The following is a 17,441-nucleotide window of genomic DNA, read 5'->3' on the forward strand; positions in this document are numbered from 1 at the left end:
TAAGTAATTTGTATTTTTAGATAAGGTATAATGAGTAAATAAATATTTATTTGTGACCATTTTATCCATTCGAGTTTTCACTAGTAATCTGCAGGTTGCTGGTTCGAGTCCCGCTACCGATATATGTTTTTTCTTCTTGAAATTGATACCTACCCCAATTTTAAAATAGTCCAAAAACCGATTTTTCGATTTTACCCCATAACTACCCTCCGGATCGAGATACGATGTCAATTTTGCGGGGGTTCCTTATGTCATTTTCGACTAAATCGGGGGTGTAGAATCTCGCTATGGTGTCCGCGATATATAATTTTGTGACACCCTGTACAGGATGTTTCCATCGATCAATATTTACACACCGGAAATAAAGTATTTCTCCAACCATCCATCTTCGGTGCCGAGCGTAATTATCACGATAATGCACACAGATGCACGGCCTTTTCGTGATTTATCAAGGTTCTAGTAGCGCGGTCGAGCACCCGACACACGAATTCAATGATTTCCCCGTGACGGGGTGAACAACTCTTCTGTCCATCGAACTCCTCTGTTGTATCCCTCTGTTTCCCTCCGCCCTTTTTCCGCGAGCCCTTGTTTAGGAAACTTCTACTCTCTATTTTGCTATTTGCTCCTCTTTCGTTTCTCTTCTCCCGCGCTGTTTGTTCACATTGACGTTCGCCCTCCGCCTGCACAATGCAATTTTCCATTTTGCATTTAACGGAACCGACCCCCCGTGCGTTCTATAAATACGGTCAGGAGCACAACTGGTCGCACACACTTTAAATCGGAATAGATGTATTTCGTTGGAATTGTGAAAAACGATAGTTGAAATTTATTTTTACTACTTTCTTAGCCGGGCCGATAACGAGAATTTCAATGATGTTTTTTGTAAACTCGTATGAATTACGTATGTCCTGAACATTTCATTGAGATTGGTTAATTGGTTTACGAGTTATGCTCGATCAGAAGTGGTAAAACTTGCCACTTTATGCTACACTAGAAATTACCAATTTTGATCGATCATAATTCGTAAACCAGTTAACCAATTTCAATGAAACTTTCAGGACGTATATAATTCATACGAGACGATAGATACAAAGTAAATGAGAACAGAGCATGATCATGTAACGAAGTTTAAAGGGACATTCGTTGCTAGGCCCCGTACCACGTCATATCGTCTCCCTGCCCGTTCGGATAATAAATTTGAAGTAGGAAAATATGAAAGACGGCGAAAAAAATTTTTTCGGGTCGCCAAAAATCCTTCTGACAATCATTTTAGTAACAAAAAAAAAAAGAACCTATTCCCAAGAATTCATCCAATTCTGAGCACGGACGTAAAACGGAAACTTCGTCTTATTTTTTTTATGACTGCGTCTACCCGATCGCCGACAGTAAACGCGACTTTGCTGTAATTGCATAAATTATTAATAAATAATTGTCCAGCTAATTAGCATCGATAGCAACTCTATAGTTCCGCGTGTTTAACTTGCCCGCTCTAGAGGATCCGGAACGGAACGCTCCGTCAAACTTCCCATTAAAACGAGAATAGACTACCATGCAAAGCGAAGACTACGCGCTTGCTTCGATAAAGGATTATCGATGAAAAGACGACGAAAACGATAAGTTTCTGGGCGAGCGATAATAAAATAATAATTCTCCGGCTGCAAATAAGAAAGTAATAATTCCCTTTACCGGAGCGCGATATTAAGCTTGCCGACATTGTTCCGCGTCGTCGATGATGCTTCGCGTAGACTGCGAGTTGTAAATTGATGGGGGGATCGGAGCACTGTAATTAATGAACCTCTCTCACAAGGGGATGACGGCGTTATTGTCATAAGCAAGGGGGTACGAATCAGAGCAAAAGAGTTAATTCCCCGTAAAGTTTCTCCTGCACCCGCGCGCCACGCGGCGATGGTTCGCTGGCCTTTAACGCCGCGGGGAGAGAAAACTGCTCGTTGACAGGAGCGTAATAAAAAAAAGTTCGAACGTTTTCGACGTGGCCGATTCCCGACGAACGGCTATTTAAGAATCAACGTTAAACTGTGTCGATCAAAGTGGCGGACGAACGCAGAACTTGAAAATCGAAGCACACACCCGATTTTCAGTGCACGCACAAAACGTGAAAGAAGAATTTGTTTAAATTTTTCGACATTATAAATGTTGATTGTCGAGGTTGAAAAAATTATTTTGTAACAGAGCCCAATCCTTTTTCCGAATAAAATAAAAAAAAATGTAGCTCGATCGGACAAACAGTTCCGTTTTCGGGCCGAAATGGGCAAAAATTGAAAACTTTGAAGGCCTGCCATTTCGAAAAAAAAGTCGAAACCGGCAAAATGATGACTTAACCCCCCCCCTAATTTCACACTCTTAAGGGGGTAGACTCGTTATTCCAGGATCGCAAATTTTTATCTCGGGAACTGTTTGTCCGATTGAGCTACATTTTTCCGTTTCATTCGGAAAGGATTGGGCTATCACAAACTAATTTTTCAACCTCGAAAATCAACTTTATAATGTCGAAAAATTTAAACGAATCTTTTCCACTCCGGCCCCTCATCGAGAAGAACGTAAAAACAGAATTTGTTTAAATTTTTCGACAATGGAAAAATTTTCAAGGTCGAAAAAATTATTTCGTAACAGCCCAATCCTTGCCGAATAAAACAAAAAAAAATGTAGCTCGATCGGACGAAGAGTTCCCGAGATAAAAATTCGTAAGCGAGGCCCGTCTTCGTCAAACTCGGCAGAAATTGCGAATTTCGAGGGGCTGTCATTTCTAAAAAAAAGAGTTTGTTTAAATTTTTCGACATTATAAAGTTGATTATCGAGGTTGAAAAAATTATATCGTAATAGCCCAATCCTTTCCGGATAAAACGAAAAAGGATGTAGCTCAGTCGGACAAACAGTTCCCGAGATAAAAATTCGCAAGCGAGGCCCGTTTTCGGGCCGAAATGGGCAAAATTGAAAACTTTGAAGGCCTGCCGTTTCGAAAAAAAAGTCGAAACCGGCAAAATGATGACTTAAAGCCCCCCTAATTTCACATGGACTGCAACATATTTCATTTAGAACAAAATCGACGATGGTGCCCCTGCAAAAAGTGATCGATTGGGCATGGAATGACCCACAACGAATTTCTACATGCTCTTGACGGCTGCGATCAAAATGTACTCGCTGCTCCGGGCGTTGTTCGTAAAACCTTTCCGTAAGGAATTTAATCGAGAGAGGAGGAAGGAAAAGAAAACTTTTATTCGTTTGCGTAAACGAGCTCCGGGGTGTGGGAGTTGCGAGAAGTCCGAGGGCAAAGTTTCGAATCGACGCGACTCGACTGAACTCGAGTCGAATATCGCGACCCGGTTCCGTGTACTTTGCCCAGCGACCGGGCGCGATTCGAATCCATTTCTGAAAATGGGACAAGGGTCGCGATACCCCCCGAGTCCCTCTCTCTCTCTCCCCCTGGGGTTGTAACTGCGACTGCCGAAACGCTGCATCAAATTTGTGGCGCAGCCCGTATCGCAACCTCTGATATTCGTTGCGTGTTGACTTCCCTCAGTAATATTGATCCTCCAGCTATTTACTGGCAGAGCTAGTCGATGAATGTTGATGACCCCGGATCGCTCGCGATACTCGCGATAATCAAAGCTACCCTCGTCGTGTCCTCGAGAATTATATGTACTACCCAACAGATTCCAACCCTTTGCATACAGTCGTGGACAAAATATGTTTTTTAAAATTGCACTACACATTTGATATTTTTGTTTTTTTTCGGTTGCGTCGAACGTAGACGGGTAGCTATCTTTTTTGAGCTTCAAAGACCGAGGCGAACGTAGGGCGAAGCTAGTAATGGATAAATCACGCGATCACTGAAATCGAGGGTGGCTCCGTATAAGTGACTAATTGCCTATCATTTTTCTCCGAAAGTATTAGCTTTATGACAAAAATCAATATAACATAAAATGTGTATTTTGATCAGGTCTACAACTTTTATCCGAGGCATTTTTCAAAATTCCCATTATTTACGGAAGTAAATAAAAAAAACTATATACATTTTAGAACATGACAGAGACCCCCGCCGAATTATTTTGGGTCATAACAACCAAAATAATAGGTTTACGTAAAAAATTTATATAACCTTTTTTGTAGAGCTTTTTACGGGCATCATTTTTTGTTTGAAACTTTTTTCTCTGAAATCAATACTCCCGAAAATATTTAGTAAGAACGGTCAAAACTTTGAAGGGGGCTAGGGAGCAAACGTGGCTTTGTTGCCAAAAATCCTGTTAGGGACTTTCTTCTGTAATCAAGGATTAGCTTTGGCAAAAATTTCAGCAAAAGGTTGTCGCTTTCGGAAGTACACCCATTAATTTAATTTAGAAAGCAATGTATTTTAACTACATTTATTGTAATGCTCGAATATTGATTGCAAACGAATCAACTTTTACTTCATTTAAAACGAAAGGCGTAACATTCATATCTGTTAAACTTTGGGTAATCCATAATGGCATCAATAAAATGTTGTTTTTCCAATGCTTGTACAATTTTTAATAAATCTAATTAATTTAATCAATGTATGTATGAATTCTTGACTTTCAAGGAAAATTCTTAAATTTCAAGGTCAAGGACAATTTTGCGGATGCTTTATACAGACTTTCATCGATTCGTAAATGTAGAATACGTCGATGAAAATCAATACCAAACATTTCTTTCCAACCTATGCATTTAATTTGTAAGATTCGTAACATTCTTCAGTAATTACTAGACTGCGGATTTGATGCATTTACAACAAAAATTAGCAGGTGCAATTTGACACAGTCGACAAATTAAAAGAATTTGGGAATATTAATTTATTAATCTCAGCTTATAAAAATTAGAAATATCGCTTCTATTTGGCTATTGTTCTTCCTAATCGATGCGAACAATTTTTGCTTTGTATAAAAATCCGCAGTCCAGTAATTACTATGGTAGACAGTACTTATCTGCCACGAATCCGACGCAACAAGAATATCAAGGGACCCGCTCACGTTTCGTTACAACCACCGATTTAGTTACATCTCGTGTAATAAATTTCTCCCAGTCGGAAACAAGCGTTTCGTATGGTAATGAAAATATCCGCGGCACAAATGCTAAGAATAAAGCAGAGAACGAGGATTCTCTCCGAGACGAGATTTCTCAAAAATTCTCCCGAAACCTCCGAGTTTTGGTGGATCGCACAGCAGCAGAACACGAAATACTTGGAATGTGCTGCCACGGAAACAGCCAGAAATTCCTGTTTAATAAATCCAGAAAGGATAAGACGGGGCAAATTTCGGTAGGTTCGCGTCGAATGAACCTGAGAGGCTCATGCAAAATCCACGAAATCCGCCGCTACTGTGACGAGCTCCCGCACAGTGGCGCACAGCAGACGTTGAAGCATTCACGAAGATGTTTTCATCCGCTACACCGCCGTTTCTTTCGATCGACTACAGGCTGGCATTGCTTTGTTTCGCAAAACCTAGTTGCTCTTCTGTATTCGAATTCGATTTTGATAATTTTTTGTGGGATGATAGTATATGGATCCCTAACTATGTATGGAAAATATTAGGCGTGGTTACCCAATAGTTTTCAAGATATAATCGATTGAAGTTTCATACTTTAGTAGTTTTACTATGCAGCTCAAGTTTTCGAAGTTCAATCGTTTATATCTTTAAAACTATTGAGTAACTACAGCTAATATTTTGCACACATAATTAGGGGTCCATATACCATCATCTCACAAAAAATTATCAAGATCGAAGTCGAACACTGGGGGGGGGGTTGGTCCTTTTCTTGTTAGTACTGCTGTTTTTATTCTCGTCAATTTGTACACCTAATGAAACAATGAATAAAATGAATGAAAAAAATTTCCTGTGAAAGAGAGAGAGAGAGAGAGAGAGAGAGAGAGCGTATTTATAATTTCGACAACTATGGATCAGAAAACCGTTCAATTAGACCGTGGTAGGTTTAATGTTAAACCGGATACACATGAAGGTCGTCGGATTCCATTCGTCGGGGTTTAACGGGCCGAGCGTGCTTGAAGAAAAACTGAAGAAGGAATTAAGTGTTCCGGCTGGGTAATCTCCGCGAAGAGCTATCGCGATAATCATTAATTGGACACCACGGTCAATTTTAAATCCGACGGGGCGAGATTGTTTGCCCTCGACTTTCCCAGCCGAAATAAGTGCTCCTTAATCCGAGAACAGAATTTCGTCGGGTTTGCCGAACAACTCCAGCAACCCGTGATTATCTCGCGGGGCGATTAAGGCGCGCCATTTTAATTTATCCGTCGCCTATGGATTCACACTTCCGTCGCGCTAAACCGGGCCACGGATGGCAATTTCCACTCGAGCGCTGTCCCCGTGAAACTCGACGCTCCTCGCTCCCGCGCTTTTCCGGCTGTTCGTCTCCGCGGAGGAAATTCTTTTTCCCCCGAATTCCCGGAGATTGGATCACGGCGCGACGATCCTTGATCGCCTCGTATCGCTCGGGCCGTCGTTGGATCATCGATCGCCGGCGAATTAAACGCCGGATTAGATTATGATTAGAAGGGGAATTAGAAGGGGAAGGGGAAACCAGCTTGAAATTCCGCCCCCGGCGAATTTTCGAGCCCGACGATCATTCTTGCGGAGGGCAGAAACGAAAGAGAAGCAAATTACAGGAAATGTTGAGATAAATTCGTAATTTTTCCGGGCAATACCACAAATAACATGCAGGCAAAAACTTGAACTTTCAGCGCGGATATCTCGGAAACTATGCGAGCTAGCGAAAAACTGAATAGAATCAATCTTATGGAACGTTTTGTCAGCTTTAATTTCGTATAGAACGGGCTTTTCGCTGGGACGCATAGTTTCCGAGATATAAGCGGAAAACCGAAAAGGGGAACTTTTAGTATGTTTACCTCCTTACTAGTCCAAACAAAGTCCCAAAGTTAAAAATTGTGTTCCTTCCATTTCCCTCTACACCCCCCTTATGAGCATTCATTGACCTACCATATAAACGTATCACCGTCGGTCAAAAAATGCCTGGACACAGAAATTTTATTTTACAATTATTGGAATAATAAAAATGACTTCATAAGGTATGGTTGTATAAAGCACGTATTACAATAGGGGCCGAGTTTAAACAAGATCAATTCTGTCATTTTTATAAGGGAACATGTACCAGTTACTTTTAAGGCTCAGTAAGTTTAGTGTTACGGGTAAAAAAGAGTTTCGAAAAAATTTCATTCAAGAGTAAATATAAAGCACTTCGTCAATTCGAACCGATTTTTATCATTTTTACAAAATCGTCCTTCTATATATCTGTGAGTTCCAGCTGAATTCATAATTCAGAAGTACAGTTGTTCGAAGTTTCGCGAGTACGAGATGGAAAATTCTGATTCCGAAACGGGAAGTTTCAGAAAACAAAATGCGGCTGTTGCCGTGGTTAACGACGAGGATGGAACAGTATCTCTCGAAGAGACGCAGAATTACGTCGAAAACTTTGAACAAATCGGTGAAGCAGGTGAACTCTTTAGACAGGCTTGTTTAGGCACACGGGGGAACAAAGGTGGTTGTAATTTGCGCTAGAGAAAGCACCGTATGCGAGAGCAAACACAGCCGGCCGGATGCAGCGAATGCTATCGTGGCTTTCGGCGGCAAACAGGTTGGACCGTTTCTGAGCCGTTATCATCCTCACGTTCGTAATTGTTCACGGCGAGGAACTTTCTTGCGATCAAATTAACTGTTCTTGCGGCCTCTGGCTTCGCCCGTGTCGCCGTACACTTCGTCCCCAACAAAGATGCGCGGTAACGTCTCCGTATACAGTGAAAGAAATGTGCGCGATATATTTTTGAACAATTTAATATTTTCTACTTTATATTTCTCGGTCAAAGTTTTTAGTTATTTTTCTGTGAAACTTATACTAACATATTTGCGACGTTGTTCTGGTTAAAACGAGTCCAAACGCGACAGAATTCGGAGCATTTTTGGCAGAGCCAGTGGAGTGGGGATGAGTCGGAGTGGGAATGCGTGGGTAGAGTAGGGAGCGCTGGCGTGCGGAGTGGGGATCGCTGAACGCGATCACGTACTCCGAGCGTCGCACGACGAGGTGTGACGGTTAATATATAAATTTGTTTCTCCAGAACCGACAGGTTTTTCTTGTTAGATTTGTTTTTTTGATATTGCATTGTCGTCCAGTTCTGAGCTATGTTTAAAGTTTCAAGTCTCTAGCTTATCGGGAAGTGGTTTGAAATTAGATTACAATATTTGATGCGAATACAGGCGTGGTAATAATGATACCATCTAAATTATAGTAAATGTGGTAACAACAATCTTTTGCCCGAGCATTCTACAGAAGGGCCAATAGCACTGGTAGTGAATTGACAGCGACAGAAAGAGTCGAAAATAAACGTAGGGAAAAGGGGAGGAAGGCAACAGGTGAAGAATGAAAAATAATATTAAATTTGCATGAAATGAACAAATCGAACGGACAGCAAAGAGAAATCGCTTCGCCGTTCGAAGTGTTGTAAAATAATTTCGAAATCAAGCAACTCTTGAGAATGTGGGTTTGCAATGCTAAATTGACAATTCAAGAGAAACGGAAGTGGAGAAATATTTGCGAACATTATTATTCAAACAAGTTGCTAATGACCTTTGATGTTGAAGCAACATTAAATAAATAAATGTATGTCTTCTGTAAAACATTCAGCGAAGACATTTTCGAATATAAATACACCGAGTTTTCATATATATTTAATTGTCTTATTTTTTTAGTCGAAAACAAATATAAGCTCCACAAATATAAATTACAAAGGGTTCTCTTTAAAGTATTCATTTTTCAAAAAGTCATCGGACATCGACGAATGTCGACTATATTGTGTGAAAAGTAAAATTCGGTGTAGTGCGTTCTCGGAAAATCGACGGTGTCGAAGTGTTAAATTCCGCCGGAACGCAACGGGAAGCGGAAGAAGTTATGTTTGCCAGCGTTCCGACGTTCTGGATGCTGGAGAGAGAATTCATGAAAATCAGCATGCCGAATATCAGTATGTACCGCGGATGGTCGGATTGTCGAGGGGAAAATCGCGAAGGCCGCTAGTTCGACCCAACAACGTTGCAGTTGCAGCAGCAACTAAGAGTGTAGCGACGGGTTGCTCCACTTCCGGAAAATGGATTCCGGCGCGCGGCGAGTCGCTTCATCTTGCGAGACGATCCACGCAGCGAATAGAATATCCGGGAATAAGTGCTCCGTAAAATGGGTTTATTTGTTTACGTTACTTTTCCATTACAGATAGTAGAGGTCCTTTTTCAAACAGTTCCGAACACTTCCATATAAGACATTCTGCAATCTTTCAGCGCTGAAAACCTGATGCACAACGTTTTCCACTTTTCATACTGTTTCATTGTACGTATATGTTCGTGAGTTTTCTTTTCCTCGTCTTTTCAATTGTACGAAATTATTCTGCAGATAGATAATGTACAAATCAGATCATTCAGTGATTCGAATTAGTATTCGGATCATCTAAAAATAATTTTTTTAGACATTAGTGGCTATAAATAAAAGTGTGGAGCTTATTATTAATAATAACTTATTAACGTAATCTTCGTGCGCGCTCCACACTTTTATTTACTAGTGACTAATGTCTAAAAATAATTATTTTCTCCGTTTTGGTGAATTTAATATAAGCGTGGATTTGAAAAAATGAAGTTGAAATTGAAAAATTGACGTTGAAATTGAAGATGAAATGGAAAAATTATAGTTGAGGTTGAAGTTGAAATTGAAAACTTGAAATTGAAGAGTTGAATTGAAGTTGAAATTAAAAAATTGACGTTGAAATGGAAATTCAAAAATTGACGTTGAAATTGAAGAGTTGAAATTTATATTGGAAAATTGAAGTTGAAATGGAATTTGAAGTTGAAATTGAAAAATTGACGTTGAAATTGAAGATGAAATGGAAAAATTATAGTTGAGGTTGAAGTTGAAATTGAAAACTTGAAATTGAAGAGTTGAATTGAAGTTGAAATTAAAAAATTGACGTTGAAATGGAAATTCAAAAATTGACGTTGAAATTGAAGAGTTGAAATTTATATTGGAAAATTGAAGTTGAAATGGAATTTGAAGTTGAAATTGAAAAATTGAAGTTGAAATTGATGTTGAAAAATTGAAATTGAAGAATTGAAATTTATGTTGAAAAATTGAAGTTGAAATTGAAAAATTGACCTTGAAATGGAAATTAAAAAATTGAAGAGTTGGAATCAAAGTTGAAATTGATGTTGAAAAATTGAAGTTGAAATTAAAAAATTGAAGTTGCAATGGAAATTGAAATTGAAGAGTTGATATTGATGTAGAAAAATTAAATTGAAATTGAAAAATTGACGTCGAAATGGAAATTGAAATGAAAAAATTGAAATTGATGTCAAAATTGAGGTTTAAATTGAAAAATTGAAGTTGAAATTGATGTTGAAAAATTGAAATTGAAGTTGAAATTGATGTTGAAAAACTGAAATTGAAGAGTTGAAATTGATGTTGAAAAATTGAAATTGAAGAGTTGAAATTGATGTTGAAAAATTGAAATTGAAGAGTTGAAATTGATGTTGAAAAATTGAAGTTGAAGTTTGAAAAGATTACGCCAATAAGGGATATTTTTACTGAATGATTTATATAAAGCAAATTCAAAATAAATCACTTACGTAGCAAAAGATTGTAAACGAGCCATCCTAAAATACTGTTTCAGACTTTACGTTTTACTCAAGATAAGCTTCACTCAATTTATAAAAGTAATACGTTCAATCGTGCTTGGTCCAAACACAGTTAAATGATTTTAAAAGACAATTTGATTCTTTCTCTTGTGCGCAGTACAACGAATGATGATACAGGAGACAAAATTCAATTGACGAAATTTTATTCGTTCAATTTACATTCAATTTAGTCAACCCGGAATTACTTAGGACATCGAAGAATATCGCGCGAGACACTCGGGACGTCAGGCGTGATTAATTTATGGAGAGCAGGCAAGACTTTCATATCACTCTTTACATATTAATCATAATTTCCACGGGAAGTTTCGCGTTTCTTCGCCACGTCGAGCGGCAATGTAGATACAAAGTCTTAATGAAATCCTTAATTGTATTCGTAACAAAGGTGGCTGTCCAAAGAAGTTTTCCTCACTTTTGTTCCATTAATTACTAATGGAAATATTAATTTGTACTTCGTCATCGTCCCACGCAATAACGACTGCTTCTCATTAACATACTTTGTAATTAGCACACGAGTACATATACATATTATCTTTCGTATAAACAAGTTGGCAAAATGATAAACGTGCTACAGATTAAAGAATTTTCCATCAAACTCCTGATTTAGCACACCATTAACGTAGCTCACCACATGTAACGGTTAATATTAAAAAAATTGTGTTACTCCTGAACGCACAGTTCTTTTTTTAATTTGTTTTTTAATATTGCATTGTCATGCAGTTCTGAGCTACGTTTAATGTTTCAAGCCTGTAGCTCATGGGGAAGTGGTTTAAAATTCGATTACAAGATCTGACGCATACAACAACGACAACGTCGCAACTTGACGTGAAATAAATTTAAAAAACAAAATATAGTAAAATGAGCTACGAGTGCTACAAACTTACAGTGGCAAAATGAAGGAGCCGAATCCCACTTACGATGCATGGGGATAACTGGATCGCGTATCGATCCATCGAGAAGTCGCAGCAATCCGGACGCAATCTTCTTCAACGAGTTTAGGTTCGGTTACATGCCCGGGCACGGGGATCGGACGGTTGTGGGTTGCGCAACCCAAGAAGAAAGGGGCAACTGGATCGGAAATTCGATTTCTACAATCGACAGCTCGCGTCGGCGGAACGCAACGCAACGCCGCGCGTCGGCCACCTTAAAAGTCGGTTCGTCGATGAAGCGACTCGTATAATTCTCACGCGCTGGTTAACGATTCCATCGGTCGGCTCTCTCAGATGCACGTGGATCGATGAACGTGAACCGAATGGCGAAAGATCGTGTCGTCAAATGAAAACGTTTTTAACTTTACCGAGGTCTCTCCGCTCCCTCCGCCTCTATCTTTCTACCTTTCGAGTCGTTCCTTTCTGTCCTTCGGACTCCTTTTTCTTCCATTTTCGTTCATTTCACTGCTTCCGAGTCGCATTCCTTTTCCTCTCTGTTCCCCCTCCACTCCTGTTTACTAGAAAGGTGAAGGAGAGGTCCCTTTCGTCAAGTTTCCCCCTGCCTCCCATGCAGAAGCCATAGCACCGTTTTCTACCATCCCTCTCGAGATTTTTCCCGTCATTATCGCCTTTTTATATTGTCGTTCATAACCAACTGCATTACAAGCGACTCCGACGTATTTGTCGGAGCGATTTGCATCGTTCGAACGCGACGATTGTCGTTCAGGCTTGAAATTCAGCTCGCCCGTGTCTCGAGGCACATAATTAAAATCTAGCGAGGCAACGGTCAACCGGGAATCCCTCCTTCTTATACTGAACGTCCTCTTCAGAAGGATCAGTCAATACACCGATATATTAACCTCTTCAGTTGGAATCACGTTTGCTGCGTGTGCTGACGATTCTGAAGTTGAGATGCAGCAATAAATAGCAGATAATTCAATAATTCTAAAACGCTATTATTTAAATTGAAATATCTCCTGAACTACTAACTTTTCGACATACATGGGTTAGTATCAATCGATGCAGCTGGACATTCGTTACAAAAAAGTACTAACCCATGTATGTCGAAAAGTTAGCAGTCCAGGAGATATTTCAATTTGAATAATTCTAAAACGCCATTACTTAAATTGAAATATCTCCCGAACTACTAACTTTTCGACATACATGGGTTAGTACTTTTTTATAACGAATGTCCAGCTGCATCGATTGACGTATTAAAAAATATCTCATTCTATTTAGAAAAATAAAGTTGACCTTTATATGACCTTTACGCGTCCACCTACAAAAAAGCTGCTAACATCAGATTAATACCGCCTCGAAACCAAGCAATTTTCATCTGAAGCATTTTTTCCTAACACCAATAGCAGCCGAGTTATTCAGGCGACTGTTTATAGTGCCCCATCCTGTACATATACTATATGCAAATATACCGGGGAAAAACTTCCGAAGACGTCCACGCTCAGAATTGAATACAATTTTGAGAATAGGTTACTTTCTGACCAAAATGATGATTTCCAGAAGGATTTTTGGCGGCTCGAAAAATAATAAATAATAAAATATTGAGAAAAGGTTCCTTCTCGACTAAAATGATGATTCACAGAAGGATTTTTGAAATTTCGGTTTCTATAGCGGTTAGGAAAAATAACCGAAAAATAGCGGTACGGTACCGGTGCAAGTCCCTGTCTAGGCCACGCCGACACTAAAACCGCTTTAGTAAGCCGTTCCGTCGAGATTGAACATTAGCGACCGGAAAAGTCGGTGTGCAGCGAGCTTCTTAAAGGAAATTCGAGACGCATATTTCCCGTGGGTTCGGGCCTCGTAAAATGAAACCAACTGCGTGCGACTTGTCACGCTTCTTCATCCCGTTTTACAGCGTCCCAGGAGAACCATCAAACCATGACCCGGCCACGTCGTTTTTATCGCGACGCTATTAACAGGGATGCGCCTATCGCGGCTTCGAGGAACACGCGTCTCCCGTACGCGCCCCTGTAAATACCTACCCCTCGGCGGATCGTTCCCGCTGATTAACAGGGCGCAAGTGTCCGAGCTTCGTCACGATTATCAGCGTTATCGGTCGCCGGGGAGCAAACTGCAAAGGAATTTTCGAAATTGGAGCAACCCCTTACGGAACCTTTACACCTCCGCGACGCGACGACGAGATAGCACAGCTTTATACAGGGTGGGCCATTTATCCTGGAATATCTCGGAAACTAAATTCCGGAGAAAAAAATATTTCAACTAAAAAGTTGAAGCCAAGCAGGGACTGATGCAGCAGTCATATCCATTTTAAATTTTCATCATGTTTTCAAGGTCATTCCAAAGTCAACTTCATTTTTTCAAATGGAATGAGGTATTTCTTAATACATCAATCGATGCAGCTGCACATTCGTTATAAAAAAGTACTAACCCATGTATGTCCAAAAGGTAGTAGTTCAGGAGATATTTCAATTTAAATAATTCTAAAAAACGCCATTATTTAAATTGAAATATCTCGTGAAGTACTAACTTTTCGACATACATAGGTTAGTACTTTTTTATAACGAATGTACAGCTGCATCGATTGACGTATTAAAAAATACCTCATTCCATTTAGAAAAATGAAGTTGACCTTCATATGTCCTTCACGCGTCCACCTAAGATCAACAGGATATTTCGGAAGACGTTGTCGTTATCAAAAAAGTGTTCGTACAAAAGTTGTTTGGTATGACGGGCTACATTACGTAGCATTAATTGTTTTCTTGTGGGTGGAGTGGTGAAGGACATTTCAAGGTCACCTTGATGTTTTCAAACGGAATGTCCTATCTTTTATACCATAGATCGATAGAGTATCGAATTCCGAGTATAAAAGTGTTGACCTTCATATGTCCTAAACCTAATAGTTCACGAGATTTATTATCCAAAGAAGAAAGAAAATTGTTTCGATAATTTCTCGTTAACTATTAGATTTCGGACATATGGAGGTCAACACATTTTTACTCCGAATTCGATAGTCTATCGATTCATGATACAGAAAGCAGGTGTTTCCATTTTAAAAAACTACGTACTGACCTCCAAATAACCTTGAAAATGGACCCGAAGGTCAAGGGCATATATCCTCCATTAATCCCTGCAACTTTTATTCCAAACATTTCTACCGGATGTGATTATATGAGAAGTTAACACCCCTGGATGGGTGGTTTTGGACACCCTGTATATTGAGTCATTTAAAGGCTGTTTAAAAAAATTTTTTAACGATTAAAATACTACGTCATCAGTTACGTGACATACTTTGTCGCATCCATAGTTGCGCCCGTTAAATTACAAAAATTCATCTTGATTTGTTAAATGGGCACGAAGAAGATTAATATTTTTTTAATGCGAAATATTAAAAATATACTGTATTATATTTTTGACAATTTTTCCTACTTTCGTATTATGCTACTCGCTATTATTCCGTCGCACTGGAGGGTTTCTCATCCAATTTTTTTACAGTTTTTTTAAAGTAAAAATATCCATACGACTAAAATGGACGATTTAATTCCATGAAAATGACGAGAAGCTTAAATACACAAGGTGACCCATCTTTTTGCCACGGACTGTAGACCTCCGAGGCGAAGGAATACAGTAAATTTGAATTAAAATTGAACGGGAGCCGATAATCAATTCGTTCGAGCCGGTGATTCATTAAGTTTTCAAGTTTCATTTCGGTTCCGCGTACTAAAATTCAATGTCTTAGTTAAATCCGCCAGTTTGAAAGCGATTTTAATTGAATTTAAAGGAGCAGCCATTTCTTTTCTTTGAAAATATCTGTGCGCTGATTGCGATGAATTCTTTATTGGGGATAAAGCTGTTCGAATGGGTTCTAGTTTCTAATTAAATATGAAAGTTAATCTGCAAAATTGGATCTTCACGTGATTTTCTATATTGTCCATTATTTTTAGACCACAGCAATCTTTATTCCTCGCACTATATTTTATTCAGTGACCTTTTCTGTGGGTCATAAGATATTATAAATAATAACGGTACCACCGAAAGCATCTATAAATTTGATAGTCAACATTTTACGATCGATAATTGGAATTAGATTATAAATAATCTCTGCAATGATTTCAATAATTTATTCAGCTCCAGGGCTATGAATTAAATTTGGTTTTACGATAGAAATGTGTCATCTTGAGCTTCTCATACTGCAATAAATAAATAAAAGAAAACGCCTTAGTATGAAGGCGTCGTATGATTATTTAAATTAAGGCTACGGCTGCTCTTTACTTTACCAGAATCAAAATTTCTGCCTTTCTCCTGCGAATTATGATGTATTTGGTATGTAATCCAGTAGATTTGTACCCGGGGCGGATGTAGATCGCAATTTCGATGCTATAGGATCAATAGTTGAGGAGAGATGGTCGCTTAAAGTTGAGCAGTTTGACAGCTTACCTTTTGACTTACCTGCCACAAATGCTCAACTTTAAACAACCATATCTCCTGAACTATTGATCCTACAGGATCGAAACTTCGATCTACAGGTTCTCCGGGTACAAATCTACTGGATTACATACGAAATACATAATAATTTATAGGAGAAAGGCACAATTTTGAGTCTGCTAAAGTAAATAGCAGCCTTCATCAGTACTGTTTCACCTATAGAGAAACTGAATTTTGCTTGTCTCGCGGAATAATGGACGCGTCTGGAAGAGTTCGCGAAATTAGCAACTATAATTGTTCGATGTTTGTGAATCGATGGCTAGTGCAGGTTTCAAAAATGCCAGAATATATCCTTCGACAGAATTTAGTCGGTATATTTCAGATCTAGAATGGGGCTATACTAGCACTGAAAATAATATTTCGTTTGATTCCCCCTTCCTAAAAATCGTCTCAAAAAATCCCGCAGTCTAGTAATTATTATGGACAGTTAATGTTAAAAAAAAACTTATTTTTTAAAGTAATCTCGAATTTTTCTTCATCCCCATCGAAGACTGTCTTTTCAAGATCTCTCATTCGCCAGTTCGCATTCATCAGGTGTTCTCCTACGAATTATGATGTATTTGGTATGTGATCCAGTAGATTTGTACCCGGGGCGGATGTAGATCGAAGTTTCGATCCTCTAGGATCAATAGTTCCGGAGATACAGTCGCTTAAAGTTGAGCAGTTTGACAGCTTACCTTTTGACTCACCTGTGAAAAATGCTCAACTTTAAACAACCATATCTCCTGAACTATTGATCCTGCAGGATCGAAACTTCGATCTACAGGTTCTCCGGGTACAAATCTACTGGATCACGTACCAAATACATCATAATTCGCAGGAGAAAGGTGCTAATTTCGAGTCGAAGAAAATGATTTCGATCTGTGAAATTTTGACTGTATCACGGACAGGCATTCTTTATCGCGACTGCACCGATAACGAACAACAAGCCCTAGATAAATCTCGAGGACAAGGGAGCAACGTTGGAAAAAGAGCTGCGCAACCATTTCACGGCGAAAACCGATGCGATGGCCACGCGATAGTCCGGTAGAGTAGCAAACCGTATCAGCGGTGGTAAAAAGAATTCCGCTCACGAAACGTCAGTCGCGGGAACAAAATAAACGAAGACACGTTTCCGTGACAATACCGGGCAAGGGGGTGAAATGAATCGGCCGGTAATTCCTATCTGTCCGGCCGAAATCGTTCGTGAGCCGCAAGCAAACAGGTGTGGCCGAGATCCAAGGCAATTAGTTGATGAACAGGGTGCGGCCGTGAAGAGGGGATGAAAACGTTGACCAGACCGTGAACGCTTCTAAATGAGAGGGAAGGACGAAACGAAGCC

At 39.4% G+C, this 17,441-nt stretch overlaps 1 protein-coding gene and 1 long non-coding RNA gene across 5 annotated transcripts in view; both read left to right on the forward strand.

Moving 5' to 3' along the window:
• The window catches only part of LOC143217612 (uncharacterized), a 34,213-nt gene extending 20,997 nt beyond the window's left edge, over positions 1-13,216 (forward strand). The window contains exon 2 of the long non-coding RNA XR_013010867.1: positions 95-13,216. This is a non-coding gene — a long non-coding RNA (uncharacterized LOC143217612). The remainder of the gene's footprint in view (positions 1-94) is intronic.
• Positions 1-17,441, forward strand: part of LOC143217609 (uncharacterized) — a 380,663-nt gene that overhangs the window by 125,022 nt on the left and 238,200 nt on the right. The window lies entirely within an intron of this gene.

Source organism: Lasioglossum baleicum, chromosome 17, assembly GCF_051020765.1.
Source record: "Lasioglossum baleicum chromosome 17, iyLasBale1, whole genome shotgun sequence".
Lineage (NCBI taxonomy): Eukaryota > Metazoa > Arthropoda > Insecta > Hymenoptera > Halictidae > Lasioglossum > Lasioglossum baleicum.